We start from the raw sequence: 20,086 nt of genomic DNA on the forward strand, positions 1-20,086 counted from the left end.
AAACCACTCCAGTATCTTTGCCAAGAAAATCCAAAAAATGGGGTCACAAAGAGTCAGACACAACTGAAAAAGACTGAGCAAATCATGGTTTAGATGTAAGGGAAAGGATTCCATCCCTACTCTCCACCCCCACCTTATTTCAATTAATGTAATTAGTGAAAGGGCAAGGATGATGGAATTTAAAATATTTAAACAAGATTGTATAGAAGCTTAATTCTTATCAGATGAGACCTCTTTGAGTCATAAAAAAAAGGAGTTGATTGGCTAACCAAACAAGCTAATGACACCTCTGGGGTCTTTAAACAGCTGAAGTAATTTAAATAGAGGTTCAGAAAAGCAATGAAATGAAATGAAATATAATGGTAGAAAAGCTCCCTTTCAGAGTATCCCACTTTGAGATAAGCCCTTGAAAAGGAATCTCCTCCCCTTTTGTCTCTTCCGTCTCTCTTCCTGTCTCTCCCTCTTCCATTTCTCACTTATCCTCCCACTGTCTTTCCATCTTCCCTCTCCCCTTCTCTGTATTTCTCTGATTCTCTGCCTCTGTCTCTGTGTGTGTGTCTCTCACTCTCTTTCTCTGTTTCTTTCTATCTCTGTCTGTCTCTTGTCTTTCTCTCTCAAAAGATTATTCTAAGGCTCCTTGAGGTCTAAATCTAACATAATAAGGATGAAATATATTGTTATAATAATAGTTAGCATTTATATAGCACTTTCAAAACTCTTTACCTACATATAATACACACAAGATGGAATGTGATGGGGGCAAAAGCATGATCCTGGAAAATTTGAGAAGGGATTAACTAAATCCCCTTCCTAGAATAAAACTACCACAGCAGGAAAATGGGTATAATTTAAATCCTTACTGTGAAATTCTCCTTCCTAATACACACATAAAGATATAGTCATGCTCAAACATATATAAACAATGTCTGCAATAGCTCTTTGAGAAGATTCATCCATTTCAATTGTTTCTGGAGCTAAGTGATTCCCCTATGCTACAGATGCCATTACTCCCAACTTTCTAAAGTCACCCTCTTCATCTTTTCCAATCACCTCTTTTCCATTCCAAGAGTTTAAAATTTCTCCAGAACTCACTTATCAAAATACATCTATTTCACAAACTCTCACAATTTAGTGCATCCTAAATACATCCATAATAAATGATCACGGGCATGCAGAGTATCAAAGACATTAAGAAGAACATCTCTCCAATTTGTTTCTAAAGATGTATATTTAGAAAGATATTATAGAAAATAAGTCAGGATTCTATATGCTACACAGTTTCAATTTATTTTGTGAGTTAGTTGCATATAGTGTTTCAGAAAACTAGTGATTAAGGATGCCATCATTTATTATCTAGAAAATAATTTTAAAATAGGTTTTCTTTGAATACAAGGTTTGTTCTTCTACAGCTTAAAACTGATGGCAAGGAAATTCACCTTTCTAGCTGTTAAGCACTTCTAAAAAGTACAGTTCTTTTTCTGAATAAAAAGTTCTTTTTTGCGTGAGTGCATTGTTTCATTTTCTAAGATGAAATTTCAACAGTTCAAATCAACATAATACAATAAATTTATTAATAGAGCCAAGAAAGAATATTGGAATTCAGGTATTAACTCAAATACTTTAAACCACATATTTAATATTTATATCAACTGGGATATTTGGTTTACACATACAGTCAATAAGATACATTACAGTTAATCCCAATGGCAACACCACACATGTTAACAACAATTTAGGTATGTTAAAAACAAAAAAAATCAGATGATATACCAAATAACTTAACCACCTAAGAAATTAGTGTAAGCAATTGAATGGTAGGGCATCCAACTAACCAACTAATTGACATGTTTTCTATTGTATCATTTTTAATCAGGAGATAATAATTCTTAACTTCAAGATGAATTATTGATTTTTAATTCTGAAAAAATCATAAACCAATTAGAGTCCTCCTTTATTGTGATTTTATATTAGTTACTTAAAGTTGTGCATTCATACTGAATGTTTTTAAATAGAAAAACTTACATACATGTTTTGTGACTCCCAATCACTCTTTTTTCTAATGACTTAAAGGACATGTCTTTAAAGACTTGAATTTCATTTTGGATTTATTTCCTTCATAAAATTTCACAACATAATTGTTGAATCAGAAACAGACTGTCTTTATTTTATACTTTAATTCTTGAAGGTTGTGGGATTTTTATCAATGTATACACTCTTTCCATACATGCAGACTGTACTATCTCTGTTTTTAATAGATGGTACCCTAGAGTTGTGATCTAAAGTTTCCTCACCCTAGAGTCAAATTTATGGTAAAACATAGTTAGGTTTGACTTCAGCTTATGGAGATCTCATCTGCTGCTGTAATTTTACTTAAAAACTTTCCATCCAGAGCTTATAGTCACTCAATCTGTCAATAATCATTTATTAAGCACTTGTTCTGGGATAGGCACTGTGTTAAGTGCTAGAGATACCAAAAGAGGCCAAAGCAAGTTACTGGCATCAAAAAAACTTACCATCTAAAGGAAATGGCAACATGCAAATAAATACATGCAAAGTAAACTACATGCAGAATAAATAGGCAATAATTAGAAGATGGAAAATGCTAGAATTAAGAGAGATTGGGAAAGGCTTCTTGTAGAAAATGGGATTTTAGGTGGGATTAGTAGAGAGAGCATTCTAGGCATGGGGGACTGTGAGAGAAAATGCCTAGAGTTGAGAAATGGAGGGTCTTGTTTGTGGAACAGCCAGAAGGCCAGTGTCACTGGATGAAAAAGTATATGTGAGGAGTGAGGCTTAATAAGACTGGAAAAGGAAGAGCAGGCTAGATAATGAAGGGATCTGAATACCAAGCAAAGGATTTTACATTTGATTCTAGAGGTGACAGGAAAACATTAGAATTTACTGAGTAGGAAGGTGAGATGGCTGGACTTGTGCTTTAGAAAAATCACTCTGGTGACTGAATGTAAAATGGATTAGAGTAGAAAGAGAATCAAGGCAGGCAGTCCTAACCATGGGCTTTTGTGATTGTCCAGGCTTTAGGTAATGAGGGCCTGTATTAGAGTTGTGACAGTGTCGGAGGAGAAAAGGGAATATAGTCAAGAGACTTTGCACAGGATAAATTGACAATCTTGGGTAACAGATTTAATATCGGGAGCCAGAGGTTTAGGATGACACTTGGGTTCTGAGCCTGAGGAACTGGGAGGATGGTGTTGCCCTCTGCAGTAACAGAGAAGGTGGGAGGGTATGGCAGAGGAGACGATTTCAGAGGGAAAGATAATGAGTTCCATTTTAGACATATAGTTTGAGATGTCTACTGGACATCCGGTTTGAGATGTCTAAGAAACAGTTGGAGATGTGAAATTGGGGATAAGCAGAGAGACTGGGGCAGAATAGACAGATTTGAGAATTACCAACATAGAAATGGAAATTAAATCCATGGGAGTGGATGAGATCACCAAATGAAGTATTATAGAGGGAGAAGCGAAGAGGGTCCAGTAAAAAACCTGGGGAACACCTATGGTTAGAAAGTATGATCTGGAAGGGGATCCAAAAAAGGATACTGAAAATGGGCGTTCAGACAGATAGGAAGAAAACCAGGAGACAGTGTTTTTTTCAAGAGAAGAGAATAATACAGAGGAAAAGGTATTTCTATGGCTTCTGCTTTGAGAACACTGGGGCATTTTCATTGCACGTAAGGGAACTGGAGTGGGATTTTGTATCCTATGAGCAGAGATCTAGATTTTTTTTTACTTTAAAGATGAAGAATATGAGAACCAATAGTCACATAGGTCTTATAGGTCACAATGACCTCATGCAAATGTGAATCCGTTTGAAGTAGGTAGATTCTCATTTTAGCAACTCTAGAAGAGATATTCAGCATTTAGGGATTCCTCAATATTAAAGTGTGTATATCCTTGTAAAACAACAGCAAACAAAATAGAGAAAAAGAAACCCACAACCAGGAAAATATTTCAGTAATTTACATTTTATGCCCACCAAGTGAAAGCCAAATATTAATTATTATCTGTTTTTGTTATTCGAACTTCAGAAAGACATATGTTTTGACCAGGCTTTAGCATGAGTTCAGCTAAGCAATGAAAATGATTCTTATCAGTTCCAAAATCATTTTGCCAATAAGGAGACCAAAAGAAATAATATAAAATTCATAAAACAGCTTTCATTTTGATAATTAACTAGTGAAAGGAAACAGGAACTAATGGAAGCACAGTTTAGTCACTGGCATTCTTGAAAACAGAGCAACTATTATTAACTATATGTCTGAATAACCTAAAGTAGCATGACTTCTAGAAAATTTTATGTAATGTCCTTCCTCAATTAATTTTTTAAAATTTGCAGATCAAAGAGAAAGAGTCCTTATTAAATGCAGCGTCATTTGATTACTCTTTGGAAATGAAAAAGTTCAGTGTCTATAAGCCAAACAAATTGCTTTGTAAGAATTAAACAGAGTCTCTCAAATACTCCAATGGATCCTAAGTCCTCACACTGGCCCATCCTCTAAGTGTCTATATATTCCACACACTCCAGAAAATAGCCACAGGGTTTCACTCAAGTTGCTGTAGGCTTTTCTCTAAGCCATATTCTATTCATCCTTCATTCCTAACATGTGACCATCACATCTCTTTCTGCAATACAATCCTTTGCTGACATTCTTTATTTACCATTTTTCTCTGTGCTTTGTTATTTCTGTGTTGTAATTTGCTCGCTGTTATCATGATTCTTTCCATTACCGACTGTATGATACTCCTGAAAGACAGTTCTTCAGCACCTTCTTATTTATTTTATATTCTTATTAGTGGATATATTGTTTCCCTAAATAGGTAGGAGCTGTTATGGTTGTGGTTGTTGTTGTTATTTTGTATCATCAGTACCTAGTACATCATCTGTCAAACAGAAAGGACTAAATAAATAATTGTTGACTGACTAACTACAGAATATCAATCAACACTAGTTTTGAAGTACTCACCATGTACCCAACACTGTGCTCTTCTGGTAATACAAAGAAAAGAAAATCACAGTCCCTGTCCTCAAGTGTCTCACATTCTAACTATGCCACCTAGTTGCCTTTCAAACTTAAAGCAGAGGCAAAACTAAAAGGAGCCTTTTTTTTTTTTTTTTTTAAGCAATCAGGGTTAAGTAACTTGCTCAAGGTTACATGGCCAGTTATTATTTCTGGGTGTGGTGCTGAGTATCTGAGCCCGGATTTGATCCAGGTCGTCCCAACACTGGAGCCGGTGCTCTTACTTGCTGAGCCACCTGGCCGCCCCTAAGCAATTGGAGTTAAGTAACTTGCTCAAGGTTACACGGCCAGGTGTTTCTGGGTGGGTGCTAAGTGTCTGAGCCCGGGATTCGATCTCCAGGTCAGTCTGACACTGGAGCCGGTGCTCTTACTCGCTGTGCTACCTGGCCGCCCCAAAAAGGAGCCTTCTTAAAAATACGAGGAAAGACCACAATTCAATATTTCCTATGTGTTTCTACTATTAAGAATTTACAGGTAAAAATAGAAGTGAATTGTCTAGAATAATAAAGCATGAAGAGGTATAATTCACACAAATGGATGAAAAGTACATACTTTAAGGATCAGATATCTAGATAAGTATAACTAGAGATATACATCTATATGCTATATCCCAATCTATGGATATTTTCATTAACCTATTAATTTGCCTTTTATTTCTAAGTATAACAACGTTAGCTTCAATAATAATATTATAACATCATATTGCAAAGAATATGGATATAGTAGTGATAGGGATCTAATTGGGGATATGGATTAGGATATTAATAAGGACAGGGATAGAGAGAAATATAGTGATAGCAATATGGATTGGGATAGGAATTAAGTATAAGGATAGGAACAGTGGCTTGGCCTATTATTTCTTCTGTCTAGAACATTTCTCTTGATCAATGAAGGTCAGGATCTCCCCTACAACTTAGTTTCAGAGAGTCACACATAGATCACTAAAGATGTATGTGGAAGAAGTGACTTTCATCTATCTGTTTGAATTTTTGTATTTATATCATTGTTCCTCTGAATTCATCAATTAGGGTTGATTTGAAGGTGAATGATTAAATAAAAATAAATATGGTAATAAAGGCATTAAAGTTAGGAAGTAGCTATTGTTTTAAAATACATTGGATGCCAAGAAATAAGGCTAAGATAGAGAGGCAACAAGGGATAATTAACAGAAGGCTTGACTCCCTAGAATAAGTTAAACCTGGGTTCATGTCCTGCCTTTCACACAAATGCTTGTATAACCATCATCAAGTAAATTAACTGCTGAGAGCCCAAATAACTATCTAAATATGTAAGAAAAACATGAGGAGTTTCTAAACAGTAGTTTTCTGTAGTAGAAACCACAGATTTGTAAAAGGACAAAAATGTAGAAAAAACTCCATAAACTTCTGAAGCGTCAAAATTAAAACCATAAATCAATCACATCATCATAATTAGTAATTGCAATTTCTTGTTTACAAAACACTTTACATATTACCTGATCTGAATCTTACAATAATCCTGTTAATTAAGAGTTTGATAGGCATAATTATCCCCATTTCCTAGTGTAGGAAACCAAAGTCAAAAATTGTTGAGTTGTCAATGGTCATAAATGTAGTAAGTATTTAAGGTAAGATTAGTATATAGGCTATATGAACATAAATTTAGAGCTGGTAGGGATCTTAAAGGTCATTGAGTCCAATTTCCTCATTTTATAGAAGATGAAATTGAGGTACATAGAGCTTAAGTGACATTCCCAGGTCAAGACAACTGATAAGTGTTTTGTCTAGTATTATGTCTTTCTGTTTACAAGTTCAACATTCTATTCATTATGCCACAGAGAAAGAGAAAGAAGGAAAAAAAAACATTTGGCCTATATATGTTCCATCATTAGTATAGTGATTATTAGAATTCTGACTTCTAAATGAGGATATAAAATAATAATTGACATTTGCGAAGTGCTTTATTGCACAAGGTGCTTTTGGATGAATGATAATACTGTGAGGTTAGAAGTAAACTAACCTTACCAATAAAATAATAATAATAATAGCCAGGGTTTATATAATATATAAGGTCTGCAAAGGGCTATACCCACGTTTTATGACTTGATCCTCACAACAATCTTGTGAGTGATGGGCTATTGTTATACCCATTTCACACATGAGGAAATTAAGCCTGAGATGCGTTGAGTGGTTTCTTGTGTAGCTGGCAATTTTGTGAGGTTGGTTTTGAACTCAAGTCATCCTGACTCCAAGCTCAACACTGTATTCACTGTGCTACATCAATTATATTACAAATAAAGAAACTGGGATTCAGAGAGAGACTAAATACCTTACTAGAATCACAGAGTGTCAGAGCTGGACTTGGATCCCAAGTCTCTTGATTACAAAATCACTGGACTTTCTTTTAAAATATCCTTTCTCTCTATGAATCTTGGGATGTGTTAGTATCTTAAGAAATACAGTTATCACCTATAGAACTCTGTTGCTAACGCATTTTGACAGTTACATGAAGTAGAAGTTAAGCTGATCATGCATTATCTAAAAAATGCAAAACAATCTACTGAAAAGAACTTAAATTCCTTCAATATTTGTAAATGTGAATGTCCATTTTCAAATTGTTTCATTGTCATGTAATTACATTTAAATATATATTATTATCAACCAAGACTATCTATATAATACCTATAATTTACATTCAAATTTCCCTAATTCAAATATAGCCAATATTGATTGTTTATTTATACCAAACTGAGATCTAAACAATAAAAATGTTTCACTGCAAATATAGTGCTAGCATAACTATTTCAAAAATCAATAAAAATGTGAATATACAAACCAGTGAAGAATTCCCAAATCTCATCAGCAGTTTTGCTCTCTAAAATTAACCTATACGTTTATGAAAAAAAACCTATCAGAAATAACAAAATATCTTAATCTAGAAGAGAAACATATCTCAGTAAATCTCTAAGTTACTATTCCAGAACTGTACTGTTTGATTATGTGAGGACCCTTGATATTAATATATCACTTTAAACAAACTTAAACATGATGATGAAAATCATTCTAAGCTATCCATCCTGTCCTACAGTTTTATTATCAATCATTGTGCCAGCACTGAGCATGTTTTAATAGATTTCTAAAGATTTTTGAGGAAGAATGACAGATATTTAAGAAAATCCTGCTGAATCATAATTTCTTTTTATTAATAATGGCATTAAGAGGAAAAGAAGGAAGAAGTCAAACTTTAACAAATTATAGTTGCATTTGGATTGTAAAGAATAACATTCCATTACTCTGTAACTTGTCCATTGTAGTTTTTTGAGGTATTTTTTCAGTCTATTTCTAAAAGAAAATGAAATTTGTTTCTGCTAAGAAATTGTTCATTAAAAAAAGACCTTGATAATGTTTCAAATGTCAACTGATTACGATAATTGTTTTTCAAATATGATAGGAAATGAGAACAAGGGGACAACTATCAAATATCATTAATCTTACAATTATTCATTAACAAGCATCCTATTTCTAAGTGACCTGGGAAAGATGATAAGGATACATACAATTTGTGATTCATTATACTAGCAATTTGTCTTAGTTTTGGATTAGGCACATCACCTAGGCAGTCTTATAGGCCAGTTTACCATTTTGTCAGCAAACAGAGTATTCTGAGATCACTACTAAGTAGATATTACACAGGGCAATAGACTTGAAATTTAAAAATTTTTAAAGTACTCCAATAAGTTGGATGGTATAAATTATATGCCAAGAATACTACCAGGTTAATTGGCTGGGTTCTCATGTTCATCCCTTAGAATCATTCATTTCCTTCAAAGCTCAATCCCTGAACCTTTGTCTATATGCACCCGTTTTTACCTTGGCCTTTCAAGTTTTTATGTGACCATGGTTTGGTTTGGTTTTTTGGGATCTTTTTGGAGGGCAATTGGGGTTAAGCGACTTGCCCAAGGTCACATGGCTAGTGTTTGTGTTAAGTGTCTGAGGCCAGATTTGAACTCTGATGCTCCTGACTCCAGGGCCAGTGCTCTATTCAGTGCACCACCTAGCCACCCCTTTATGTGACCATGGAAAAGTCATTTAAGGAGAACTTATTTGCCGATTTACTTCGGGGAAGGAAATTTTTCACTCAGGAAGACCCTATCATTAATGAAACTATAAATTGGATCTTCCTCACATTAATTTATCAAAATATAGCATGTATTACATGAATATATTGCATGTTTAAGTATAAAAAGAACTTTTCCCCCAAACAAATCAGAATCATCCTTACAGAGGAACATTACTTTTGTTTACCAGATCAGGTTTTCCTATGGGAGTTTTGATTTTCATATAACTTCAGCAATATTAAGTCACCATGAAAACATCTAAACTCATAGTATAATGAATCCATACTCTATCAAATGACCTCCATGGAATGATTGAACCATATTGGTTTTCAATGACTCAGTATTACACCAAATTAATCAATTAGCATTTATTCTTCTTTCTCCTCCCCCGCCTCTACTGCAAATGATCATGTATTTGTTTTGTATATATCTTGGATATACTTTATGTTTCCATGATGTGTGCATCAATAATCTATAAATTTCTTGTGAGGAGAGAGTCTGGTTTTGTAATTTCCATTTTGATATCCCCAGTGCTTAGCACAGCATCTGCATAAAAAGCCTGCTTAAGATCTGATTGGTTTTATACATCAAAATTAATGATTATTTCTTCATTCCTCCCTTATTCTTTTCTTTTGTACTTTCAACACTTGTAGAACCAAAAACCCACCTTAAGGTAAGTTCTTCATGAAGAAAAAGGAAAAAAAAAGTAAAACTTGTTTGTGATCAGTTACATATATGCTACTCATAGCTGACTAATTTATATTTATTATTTTCTAAATACCTACAATATGCTTATTATAAACATCTATTTACATACAGGAAATTGTTCATCCAAACATTTATCAAATAACCAGCAATTAAAGATACACTATCTCTACGGCACTGTGCTAGACAGTGGGGAGATCCAAACATCATTAGATACAGCTTCTGACTTTGAGGAGTTTATGTAATAGCAATGGTATAGAGTAAGCCATACACACAGAAGCAAGATAAATATATGTGTGTAACACACACACACACACACACACACACACACACACATATATATATATATATATATATATATATTCATAGAATACATGCAATATCATTGATAAATTAATGTAGTGAAGATCTGATCTATGGTTTCATCAATGTAAGGGTTTTCCTGAGTGAAAATTCCCTTCCCTGGAAAATTGAGTTCTCTTTAAATTGACTTTCTCATGGTTGCATAGGAAGTATGGGTTAGGAACAGGATTTATACTCAGGTCTTCCTCATTCCAAGAGTGTCTGACCCGTTATTCACTATGCTACTCCATCTGTAATATGTACACAAAATACAATGAGATTTTTGTAAGCCTATATTCTAATTAGTATTCTATTACCTTAGACAATACAAAATCTCAGTTGTATCTTATATGCCAAACTTTATTCATTTTAGATGATTCATATTAGCTTTTCTTCACTATATTTTTTTAACTGCCTCTTTTATTTGATATGGGACCTCCTTGCTGTTCCTGGAACAAGACACTCCACCTCCCATCTCTGCATACTTCCTTTTCCTTCTTCCTTCAAGTCCCAAATAAATTCCGATCTTCCACCAGAAGTATTTCCTAACCTCTCTTTAATTCTAGTGTTTTTCCTTCTCTTACTTATTTTCTATTTTTCCTATAGGTAGCTTGTTTATACATATTTGTTAGCTTGTTGTCCCTCCCATTAGTTTGTGTGCTCCTTCAGGGCAGAGACTCTGACCTCTTTTTGCATCTCTAGTGCTTAGCACATTATTGGTACATTGAGGGGGCCAATAAATTCTAATTGATTAATCTGGTGCAATACTGAGTCATTGAAAACCCTTCTAACTCAACCATTCCATAGAGGTAATTTGATAAGAGTATGGGTTCATTAGAATACAAATTTAGATGTTTTCATGGTGACTTAATATTGCTGAAGTTGTTTGAAAATAAAAACTCCCATAGGGAAACCTTACCTGGTAAACAAAATAAATGTTCTTCTATAAGGATGATCCAAATTTGTTTTGGAAAAAAGTTCTTTTTATACTTAAACAACTACTAGAACTCCTTTACTTATAACTCTAATATATATGAATATATAATTAACATCAATTATATTTATAATTCATTATATTATATATTGTAATAAGATATGAGATATAAGTGCATCACCATCCTTTCAATCATTCATGCTTACAACCTTACATTCAATCAATTTTCTTTGACTCTGCCTTCACAACACCTCTTTTATTCACTCCCTAGTTCAGATCATCATTATCTCTCACTTAACCTAATATAATAGATTCCTAAGTGGTTTCCTTGACTTCGATCTCTCCCCTCCCCACTACATATTACACACAGAAATCAAAGTGATAGGTAATTATGGATCATATGTCTGAGCCTGTCACTCCCCTGATCAAGAAGCTTCATTAACTCACTACAGCTTAGAACATTAGATGTAATTTATTGTTTGGCAGGCAAAGCACTTCACCACTTGGCTTCAAGTTGCCTTTCCAGATTTATTTCACATTTAATTCCCTTCATGATTTCTGTGATCCAACCAATTTGTCCAAATTAATGTTCATCATATATTCCATAACCCATACTTGAATCTTTGTTCAGGTTGGCCTCTATGCCTGGAAATTATTCTCTTCTCACCTTTGATTCTTAGAATATTTAGCCTCCTCTAAATTCAAGTGGAGTTCTATGTCCTGCAGGAAGAGGTCCTCTCTTTCCACAGTCCCCTGCTCCAGCAGCTAGTATCTGCCACAATTTACTTTGTATATTTTGGGCATCCACTTGTATATATTGTGTCGTCTGTTACAATGCCCCTTGAAGGCAAGGCCTCCTTTCTTTTGGTGTTATATCCCATGTCCAGCACAGTATCTCACACAGAATAGGTGCAAAGTACATATTTATAGATTATACATATATTTGAACACCTCTTTAAAAATTGGCATACCCCCATTAGAAAGTGAGCTCCTTGAGAGCAGAGACTGACTATTTTTCTTGAATTTTTCTTGCTCATTTGTATGTGTAATGTGTAGGGTTGAGAGGAGAGATCAAAGTCATGGAAGCCAATTGGGAATCTAACATAGCAGTTTAAGTGAGACAAAAGGATGATCTGAACTAGGGTATGGATAAAAAATGTCCTTTAGAACCAGACTCAAAGAAAATGTAGTAACTACTTAATAGATGCTTTATCCTGAGTGAAAATTTCTTCCCCTGTAGTATACTGGCAAATAAATGCCCCTCATAAGTGCAGCCTCATAGATGTAAAATGAGAAGGAACAATCTGAGGCCATTTTATATAATCCAACTTCCTCATGTAGTTGATGAAGAAATTGAAAGCCAAAGCTATGAAGTTACTTGACTAAGGTAAAAAAGTCTGTAAATATCAGAGATGGGGTTGGATCTAAGTCCTTGGGTTGTGGGTGCAACATTCTTTGCCCTGTCTCCTTGGCTGATCATTAAGTGCTTAACATTTTGGTTGATTTAATTTTTCATTATCATTTTTTAAGGAACTCATCAAATTCGAAAACTAGTTTGCTTTATTACAGAGAATCTACTGCTATAGCAGTAGCACAAAAGATAGGCTATGTATAAACAGAGGAAAGGAAAAATTAGGAAATTCTAGTTAATGATAAACCACAAATGGTAATTCTGCAATCAGGGATCCACCTTGCTTAATCTCGTTTGCTGGAATGCAAGAAGACCATTTCTGTTTTGTGCTTACGCAAATTAGCTGCAGCTGTGGTGTCAAGAAATTTACAATACTGAACATTTTATGTTTAGTAATCATTAAAATGTATGCTGTGGAGGTATACATTAAACTAATAGACTGTGTATATTGAAAACGAATAGTGTGCTTAAATACCAGTATTAAGACACAATTCATTATTCATCAGATGTAGAAACAAATAATGGAATTCTGGGAGTATAGAGAATGATTAAAAATTCAGTGTTTTCCTAGGAATTTTCAGACACTCCAGTAATTTTGCAAATTTGTACCAGTCCTCTTTTCCTTAATCATTCCTAGCTTTCAATTGGACTTTTAAGTATCAAATCCAATGGTTAACTTCAGTGAAGTGAAGCACAGTGGGCATGCAAACAGAATTAGGCTTTTGATTAAATTGCAATTCCTCAACCTGTACAGCATCTGTAGAAAGACACCTTTCTTTATGAGTTTTGACATATAAATGGAGCCAATTCATCATTTCAAATAATTCATACATAAAGCCTGAATGAGACTATGGATCCAGTTGGTCTTCTAAACATAATGCACTTATAATACTTTGAAATTTCAGTGAAAACCTTGAACACATTATAAAATATATTTTCCAAGGTATGCATCTGTGCAGAAAACTTAAAAAAAACACTCACGATGATAACAAGATAACAAAACCTACACTGAACTATTATTTCTAAGCTATTTTATTGAAGTAATATTGTTACAACTAACTGAACTGGGAAAATCTCTCTCCCATTGAGGCAGAGGAATCACCCTTGTAGTCCATATATCCCTGGGGCAAAAAAGACTAGTCACAGTCATTACAGTGACTCCCAGAGAAATACTAGAAAACTCACTAGGAAATACACAGTGAAAATAAGGAATGATAGAAAATCTTGATGGCCAATTCCATGTCATCCTACCTTTTCTGTGGAACAGATGCCTATTCTTTTGCAATTCTCCCTCTTCCCCACTCTCAATAACAACGGAGTATCTCATTGGAAAGATATTTAATGGGAAGTTTACATAAAATAACATAACCATTATGACCTTTTTTTTTTTTACTTCTATGCTCCAGGTAATGCCATTTTAAAAAATCACATACTCTCTTCCTCAGCTTTCCTACTTTTTAGTTGATTTGGCTGCAAGATGGATTTATATTCCTTTGAATGTCAAATATCAATTATAGCATTCTAGTCTAGCTAATTTTTTAATTTGCATTGGGTTATACTTTCACCACTTTATTAATATCAGCTTTGTGACTAGAGACAATAAGAGCGTTTCTTTTTTTTTTTTTCCTAATTTAGGCTTACCTTTACTGAAACTTAGTGTGATTCATAATACAGTTTCTCCCTCAGCCTCCTAATATTTTGTGAATGAGTCCATTTTAAGTGACTCCCAAATCTGACCCAGGGCAGAAAGGGCATTCTGAAATTCATTAATCCTAACTAGCCATCCTATAAAATTAGCAGAAGAGATTTTCCACAAAGAGTCCCAAAGGTAGACATTTGCTGTGGATGGTGGAATAATTTGGTGGAGGTTACACATTTAATGCCAAAATTGGCATAACTATAAAATAAATAGCATTTCAAAAAGAACCAATATTCTGTATTCATTCAACAGGATTTTAACAACTGCTGTGTACATGTCACAAGATCGGATGAGTGGAACTATGCCACGATAGAAAGAATGTTAGGGAGAACTGAGTTCAAATCTTTACTCAAATGCCTATTAGCTGTGCCAAGTCATTAAACATTTTATATTCAGTCTCAGATTTTGTTTTGGGTTTTTTTGCCCTTTTTTTTTTTGGAGGGCAATTGGAGTTAAGTGACTTGCCCAAAGTCACATGGCTAGTGTCTGTGTCTGAGGCTAAATTTGAACTTGGGTCCTCCTGCTTCCAGGGCTGGTGCTCTATTCACTGCACCACCTATCCACCTATCCACCCCGTTTCAGTTTCTTCATTTGCAAAATGAAGATGATAATAGCACCCAGCTCTCTGAGTTGTTGTAAAGTTGACACAATATAATTTACATAAGATACTTTATAAATGTTAAATCCCATATAAATTGTTTTCTAATAGTCAATTACTAATAGCTATCACTTATAATCAGTATGACTTCTATAAATTCAATCAAAATGAATTAATGGTGAATTTACTGTAAGCAAAGCATTATGCTAGGTGCTGTCACATAAAAAGCAAAAATGAAACTACTAATTCCTGCACTCAAAAGCTTTTATTGGCAGGGAACATATAAATTAAAATATTATATATTATAGATAGATAGGCTATGTCCAAATAGAGGAGAGGAAAAATTAGGAAATTCTAGTTAATGATAACTAACAAATGGTAATTCTGCAATCAGGGATCCACCTTGTTTAATCTCATTTGCTGGAATGCAAGAAGACCATTTCTGTTTTGTGCTCACCCAAATTAGCTGCAGCTGCAGTGTCAAGAAATATGAGTTTATAATCTAATAGGGGAGACAACATGCCAACAATTATATATAAACTATGTACAAGATTAATCAGGAATTATTAAAATAAGAAAAAATGGAATTTAATGGGGTTCAGGAAGGCTTCCTGAAGAAAGTGGGATTTTATCTGACCTTCAAAAGAAGTCAGGGAGGTTAGTAGTTGGAGTGGAAGAAAAACATTGCAGGTATGAAGGACAGTAAGAGAAGATGCTTGAAGCTGAGAGGCAGAATATCTTGTTAGTGTAACAGCCAGAAGTCCACTGTTACTGGGTTGAAGAAAACTTTTTGGGGACTAAGGTATAAGAAGACAGGAAAGGTAGGAGGGCTTTGCATACTAAACAAAGTATTTTGTATCTACTCTTTGAGGCAATAGGGAGCCACTGGCGTTGTATCAGAGTGTATTTTAGGAAAATTGCTTTAGTGAATGAATGGAGAATGGATTGGAGTGGGTAGAGACTTGAGGAAGGCAGACCCATTAGCAGGTTATTGCTGTAATCAACGTGCAGGATAATGAGATGTCTGTTGCAGATTTGAGATTAGAGGTTGGGGAGAGATTAGGGAAGGAAAGGTATATTTGAGAATTATCAGCATGAGATAATAAGTAAATCTAGGGCATCTGATGAGATGATCAAGTCAAACAGCATAGAGGGAGAAGAGGATCCAGGAAAGAACCTGAGGACAAGGCTGGAGGGCACATACTTTTAAATAAATTTTGGATGTGTATGTTCACAAGTCCCCAAAAATCTGGGATTCCCTTTCCTAATCCCCTCCTCACCCCTTCCCTTGCTAGCGAATCCCCCTGAAAATGACTTTTTTTAGACATTAGTTAAATCCTTCTGTAATGTTAATTCTGCCCTCCTAAAATGTTAGCTTGTTCTCTTTCTATCCCCATTCCCTAACACAGCAGAGTTGCCTTTGAAGGTAATTGGGTATTTCAGTGGTTAGAGTGCTGGACCATGAGTCAAAAATGCTTGAGTTCAAACACAGCCTCATACACTTATCAGCTGTGACTCTAAATAGGTCACTTGACTCTGCCTCAATTTCACTTCCCAGCATTGTAAGAATAAAATGAGATCTTTGTAAAGTATTCACAACCTTAAAGCACTATATAAATGCCCACTGTTATTGCTGTTGTTGCTGGTGGTGGTGGAGGTGGTGGCAGTAGTTGGTAGTGATGGTACAGTGCTTTGTATAAAGAGATATAGAGATACACATACACATAGTAAGGGCTTAACAAGTATTTGTTGAATGAATGAATAAGTGAGTGAAGGAAGTCACTCACAAGGAAGTATAGGAAACAAGTAGAGGCAAATGCCTTTGTAAAGGGATCCTTGATCTCTTTATTCCTCCTTTTTTATTCAATACACAATAAATTATATTATCACAGCATGCTAAGACTCTAGGTCTGTGAATTCCGGGGACTGAGAACTGAGAGAGGGGATCCTGTACAGGTTGGGGCCTGTAGCAGCAAGCACCCCAAGTGTCCTCAGGGTTTGCAGCTACCACAGGTTCTTGGATCTGATTTGTTAAAGGAAAGCAACTCAAAATGGGTTAACAAGCTTACTTTAATCAGTCAGACATATATCGTTTACCTTGTTCAGGGGAAAAAGGTCAGCACCCCGAACTTCAAAGCATACAGGCAGAATTATCAAGACAGAAACAGATCAAGTAGACAGATTTCCAAACTGTCCAACCATTACATCCATACCCAGTCAACATCTGGGTTTCCACATCTGGGTTTTTCAAAGCCGGGGGACTCTCAGCAACAGCTTCCCAGAATTCAGATCAAATCACAGAACACTTCTCAAAGTGAGTCCCAAAACAAAGCCTCACATCAGGGCTTATATAGCCTTCTCCTGGCTCAGAGAATGTAACAACCTTATTGACCCACTGGCCAATCAAAAAGTATTTACTGTAAAACAAGCCTCCCACCCCCAAGTTTCAGGTGCACTTTAGCCTAGGGGCAGGGAAGATCTTTAAATTTGCATTCCCATTACAGGGCCTCATGAGATAAGTATGGATAGTAGAACTGATATTTTAGTATACTAAGCCACATTCCACTTCATCTTCTGGGTTTATTTCAACCCATTTTAAGGAGAGATGCCCAAGATTACTCAGCAACACCTCAAATCACTGGCTTCAAGGTTGGAGGAACAATCTAGGCATGTCCAATTTGAGTGGCATCTGCAGAGATACTGGAGCCTTTTATGGCGGCTGTCCTGTACCAGACAGAAACTGACAAAAGCCCTTGACTTGGTCATTCAGGTAAAGAATCACTTGGTGGATAAGTGAGACATTTTTGCTCTCTTGTTGTATAACTGTAACGTGGGACCTCTCTGTAGGCATGAGGAAGATGGTGCTAGAACCACATGATTTAGGTGCTCCCATTGGAGGGAAAAGTAAATACACAGTAATGAGCAGAATGGTGGAATAGAGGTCTAGGAGGACCAACTGAGGGCACAAGAAGAGACCTTAGCTAGAACTTGGCACTTGAACTCAGCTTTAAGTGCTTCTTGGACCTATTAGATAAGAAAACTATTTTACGCACATTTAGACTCTTTCTAGGATAGCAGTTTTGTTGTTGTTATTGTTGTTTTCTGAAACACATGGAAACAACCCAGGTGGAGGCCCAACGTCTTATCATTATTTTCCTGAGCCTAGAACAATGGCACATACCTGGTACTAAATGAATATTCCTTCCTTTGAAGAAGAGTTAATTCATCCCTCTATACTGAGCTTCATTTTATCTTGTACTATGTTGGATGCATGTCTTTTTCATGGAGTGTAACATCAAGCAGTGAATGAAAATGAATTTGCTCTGAATGCTGGATTTAGAGAGGAGTGTAAATGAATGTTATGAATTAAGTAAAGACTCTTTCGAGCCCTAAGCATGCTGATCATTCCCTAAAATCATCTGGTATGTCTAAAACTATTTTAAATTTAGTTTTTATACAGGGAGAGATACACATACTCACAGACAGACAGAGATAGAGGGAGGGAGAGACAGAGGAACAGAGAGCTATGAGGAAGGAAGGAAGGAAGGGAGGAAGGGAGGAAGGGAGGAAGGAAGGGAGGAAGAAAGGAAGGAAGGGAGGAAGGAAGGAAGGAAGGAAGGAAGGAAAGGAAAGGAAAGGAAGGAAAGGAAAGGAAAGAAAGGAAAAGACAAGGAAGGAAAAGAAAAAAGACAAAAGAAGATAAAGAAGTTAAAGGTATGGATTTATTGCAAGTACTCTAGTTCCCAAAGTGTTTCCATTTTTCTCACTCCCTATAGGGCTACTTTAGAATAAACCTGTCAGGAAGCAAGCAAAGATGAGTACTGATTTATTAATAACAGTAAAATGTGACTTAGACTTGAAGATATATTAAAATTGGTGAAGGATCACTTAAGTCTAAGAAATGGACCACTCTTTCTCTGTTCAGAATGATTCCCTAAGAAAATCAGACATAAGGTGGAGCAGGTGAGGATTAGCTTAAAAAAAGAAATAAAAATAAAGAAATAATATTAAAAAACATTGTTGATAAACATTTCCTGTCAAATTTCCACCAAAAGATAGGGAAGTGAGCATGTTTAAACCTTCAAAAACCCTGCTGAAATGAGAATAACAAACTTAATGAAACCTCACATTTAGCTCTTTTTGTTAAGTGTCACAGAAAAACCTGCAAAGAAGACATCCCGATGTCCCTGATAATCAGAATGGCTAAGAAGGATTCCAAAAACCTCTAGTTTGCTCACAAATTGTATGAAAGTATGTTGTTCCTTTTGTAACAGATTTGCATTCTAATATTAGTGATCTAGTCTCTAATATATGGCTACATGGGGGCTAATGGTTTTCTAAAAACCAAGTATTCTTTTTATCTCAGGTCATATAAACTTTTTTTTTTTTTTTAAGCAATCGGGGTTAAGTAACTTGCTCAAGGTTACATGGCCAGTTATTTCTGGGTGTGGTGCTGAGTATCTGAGCCCAGATTTGATCCAGGTCATCCCGACACTGGGCCTGGTGCTCTTACTCGCTGAGCCACCTGGCCGCCCCGGTTATATAAACTTTTACAGATTCTTGAAGCTGAGTTACAAAATACTTATAACTTCTTGGAGAAAGTGAAGGGAAAGAGAGTCTGAAGTGCGCAAAAATGACAACTTCTGATTTTGACTGGTTGAAGCATAATTAACGAAACATAGTTAATTTGACTTGACCACTTTTTTCGCATATCCCCATACTAATTTTTTCAAATTTTTTTTAGCATTTTTATTTAAAATTCTGAGTTCCAAATTATTTTTCTCTTTCCCTTCCTCCTTTCCCCTTCCCCCTCCCTACGATGGTATGCAATAAATTATGGGTTATACATTGACTCCCTTTTGTCAGAGAATCACTAATGATTAGAAATGGAAAGAATCACCTAATCCATTCAATCTGACCCCCTCATATTCATTTCAGGAAGCTATCCCTTTAACAGTTGGGTTATTTTTTCCCCTCCCAATGATAGAGGTCATGCATATTTTCTGCTTCACTGAGCCCCTAATTTATATAACTGTTTGAGTCACAAATGCATTTTAATAAGCTTCTGGTATTATAACTAATTTGACATATGGTTTTATGAAATTCCATTTTGTAGCCAAATTGCTGAACAAGCTGTAATAAAGATACTGTTTATATTATACATTAAACACTTCTACTTCTTCCAGGCACTCTATTGAAAATCTTAGAATTCAGCAAAGCAAAGAGAGGAGTTATAATCACTTAAAAATCTTTGTGCATTTCA

General features: G+C 35.3%; 1 protein-coding gene across 1 annotated transcript in view; it reads right to left on the reverse strand.

Moving 5' to 3' along the window:
- The window catches only part of DPYD (dihydropyrimidine dehydrogenase), a 1,126,518-nt gene that overhangs the window by 769,870 nt on the left and 336,562 nt on the right, over positions 1–20,086 (reverse strand). The window lies entirely within an intron of this gene.

The sequence above is a fragment of the Petaurus breviceps genome, unplaced genomic scaffold (assembly GCF_028583685.1).
Source record: "Petaurus breviceps papuanus isolate PSGF00001 unplaced genomic scaffold, PetGlider_PUasm1.0 90564, whole genome shotgun sequence".
NCBI lineage: Eukaryota > Metazoa > Chordata > Mammalia > Diprotodontia > Petauridae > Petaurus > Petaurus breviceps.